This window comes from Myotis davidii, unplaced genomic scaffold (assembly GCF_000327345.1).
Source record: "Myotis davidii unplaced genomic scaffold, ASM32734v1 scaffold218, whole genome shotgun sequence".
Taxonomy (NCBI): domain Eukaryota; kingdom Metazoa; phylum Chordata; class Mammalia; order Chiroptera; family Vespertilionidae; genus Myotis; species Myotis davidii.
This window is the reverse complement of record NW_006289235.1, coordinates 1,740,278-1,744,187: the sequence shown is the minus strand read 5'-3', so window position 1 is coordinate 1,744,187 and position 3,910 is coordinate 1,740,278.

Below are 3,910 nucleotides of genomic sequence, written 5' to 3'. Positions count from 1 at the left end.
GGGAACATTCTCTCAAAGCTCGCAAAAATGCTGAATCAGTACTATTATCTTTATTTAAGGAAGGAAACTGAGGCACACTCATAAGTAGCAGAGCTAGCATTCACAGAGATAGTCTGGTTCACAGCTAAATTCACTAGATTACTGTAACTCAGAAAAGCCAATCCTTTAGAAGTGTTTAGTAGAAACAGCATAATAAAACTAATCATAAAGTTGGGGAATTCTAATGTCTTTGATTTACAAACTTTGGAAAATTTGGAGATTCAATTATATAATCATTTAATATTTCCCAATCAGAAAGTAATGTTTGCAGTGTGCTACCATTCATGCAAATTTGAGAATGGAAAACCACACACACAGAGAGATAAAACTGTTCAAAGTTCATATAGTGGTCATAGGGGAAAGCCATTTGCTAATGTCATTTCTTTCATAATGACTAGAATTTATTTGTAAACATGAGATGAAGAAAACTATAGTTAAGAAAAGTTCTTTTTTGACTCAGCAAATCCCTTTAAAACCTCACAGTCATCTACTGTTTATTAAGTGTTTTGTCCTTTGTAGGAATCCAGCTTTTCACTGTCTTTCTAAATATTTTATAATTCTAAGTTATATTTTCCTCTACAAGTTCAACACAATTGTACTTAAGTGCAAATAAAGACATTAATTTGGGAACTTTTTATAATTACTTGATTTGCATGCTAACCTAAATTCACATCAATTTAAATTATTAGTCACAATGTAAATGGAACTTCTTCGTTGCCATTGTGCACTGAGGGAAGTATTCTTAGTGTAGTCCTGTCACAGACCTTAGAAAAGAAATAAGTACATTTTTTATCCAATGGCATAATAAACTTGAAAAAAAGAAAAATCTTTCATTGGGAATCTTGGAAGAAGCTGTCAGTAACCACTTATCATCAGTATTAGCAACCTCCAGCTGAATAAAAATTGATTGTGGGGCTCTGTACTCTCTGCTCTGCCACTTGGATCATCTATTAGCATTGGCACATGATTAACTTTCCAAACTGTCAACTCCTTTGATTAGCTTCCAGGACTTCTTTTGGATTATCAGTAATAATTTTCTGAAATCTGTCCTAAAAGACAGATTCTAATGCTCTTTTCACTGACTGCAAAATTTCCCCTGTTTATGCTGGGAAATGTTTGGCCTTTATTCTATTTATACTTTTTGGCTTGATCTTATACAAACAGAGGCTTAAGACTTCCTTATTTGGTGAAGAAGGAATGAATGATTACTCTTAAACTTTATTTCTGTTTTAATTGCTTTCTATATTTAGCACAATGTATAAATGAGCAATACTGATTATTGCTGTTATACTAACTCACCAAATTTCCTTGGAACATACTCTCCCCTTAAAGCACCTTCTAGATTGATTTCAGTCCAAGCTAATATTTTGGCCATTTATAAGCAAAAGATGCTTGCTTTAAAATACATTTTTATTGATTTCAGAGAGGAAGGGAGAGGGAGAGAGAGAGAGCTAGAACCATCAATGATGAGACAGAATCATTGATTGGCTGCCTCCTGCATGCCCCCTACTGGAGACCAAGCCTGCTACCTGGGCATGTGCCCTGACCAAGAATCAAAAGGTGACTTCCTGTTTCATAGGTTGACACTTAACCACTGAGCAACACCGGCTGGGCAAAAACATGCTTGCTTTAATATTTACATTGTGAATGGCATGATAAGGAGAAATTCAATACAGAAAAGATAATATCTTCTAAAGAAAAGACTTTCAAAGAGTTTTTAATACCTCATTTTAAAGCTATACATCAATTTATATTAAATTTAAATTCAAACAAATACAAATCTATTTTAAACAAAGATGCTATATATAGTCAACTATTATTGTATTTTATTCTATAGGACACATTTACTATTTTTACCTGGTATATTAGCTTTATTCTAGGTTAATGCTCTGTAAAAAATCTAAATCTCTGTGACTTACAAAAACAAACATTTATTTCTTACTCTGTGCCTGCTTCAATTTTTGTGTTGGGTTCAGGTCAGCTCCACGTATTTATCTCTTTATTCGAGAATGTAGTATACTTGAGGCATGATCTTCCCCACTGGTAAAGGGAAGAAGAGCCTAGAGGAGTGAGAAAACACTACAATCATTAAGTCCCTAGCTCAGAACTGACACAGTCATGTCTGCTCATATTTCATTCGTCAAGGCAAGTCACATGATGAAGCCACATCAATGAGGTGGGAAGTAAAATCCACTTAGGGTAATCCAGGGTAACAGGGAAAGGGATGCATGAATCATGAGGAAATAATGCAATTTACCAACCTGCCCTGAAATTTTAATGCAATTCAATATGTAGTTAGGAATAATAATTATCCATATTGACTCTTGTTGTTTTGTACTAAGTCCTTGCTTAAGACTACACCTAATGCTATAGGATGCCTCACCAAAACAAAAACTAGGAGTTTGTTACTATGATTATTTCCATTTTACAGATTAGAAAACTGATGTTTGGTATTACTTAAGAGACACCTAAGGCTAGCTAATACAAGATCCAGTCAAGTAACTTGGGCCCAGTACCTGCGTGGGTTGGTTTGAATTACTAAAAAGCTAACTCAAACAAGTACTGTTACAGGTAGTTTATTTGGGAAGTGATCCCCAGTGGCATTAGGGAGGGATAGGGGAAATGAGTAGAACAAACAATAGAGGTGCTACTGTGGGCCATTCTGAGATCGGTATCTCAGGTAACTCTTGGGGAGCCTTAGAGAGCATGTCCAACAATTGTTCCACTGGGCTTTTTCTGTGTCTCATTTACTGAGTATTGTACCTTGGGGGAATTAAATCTGTCACTTCTGGGCTGCCCCTGCAGATGGGCTTACAAAATTCTCCTAGAATTGGAAAAAGTCCTAATGCAAAGAAGCAGAGAGACGTGGGTACTTGAGGTGGGAAATCAGCAAGCACAGAATCTGTTCACAGTTAACAGGTAAAGTCAGATTCGACCAAGGAAATAAAGCATGAGGCATTAGCTATAACTAATGTACCATTTTTTTCAACCTTTACTCCATAGTGCAAGTTTAACAAATATATCTCATGATTTAAATATCCTGTTAGAATACATCCAAAAAAGGTCTCTGTTTCAGCTGTTGTCTGTTTATAAAGCATCTCATTGACACAAACATTTGGAAATGGCTGTTGTGCAGTTTGGCTGATTGCTTTTCTTTTTATTTGAAAAGAATTGTTTTACAATCCATTACAATAGGTAAATATATACCATAGAATAATGCATTTTTTATTTTTTAGTAGAGACATTGAATATTTCAAAAGTAAAATTGACTAGGCCAAGTGTGGGGAGCCGATATAGGGTTAAACCTCAGACTGACCCGTTGGCAAAGTCACAAACAAGTCCCAGCTTAGAGGGCACAGTCCTCTTAAGCACAATTAGGCTTGACCTTACTAGCTCCCTAGATCTTACCTGGGAAGCTAATGGGCGGAGGGAAGTGCAACAAGAACAAAAACAAGTGAAACTCACAAGAACAGTGTAACTTTGGTAACCACTACCTTGTTTACCTCTGACTATAAAATAAAGGCTCAGTTTGCCTCGGGATCTTTCTCTGTGGCCTCAGCCAGGCACAGGAAGATCCGTGGAGACTAAAGAGAGCTAGAGAGTTCTGAAGGCTGTCTCCGTGTAAGACATTCTTCTCTGACTCCGTCCACACCTTTGGGAACCCCTGGACCGCTGGGGCTGGACCCTGGCAGCCAAGGTATGGAAACAGGTATCTAGTTAGCAGTTCTGCCACAATATCCAAGTATATAGTTCACCTCCAAATTACATCAGAGGCCTTGATCATATTTTGATTTATTCTGCCATAATTAATCCATTACTATTATTTTTAACTGCAATAAGTGATCTTTTTTATGACACTACTAAAGTATAT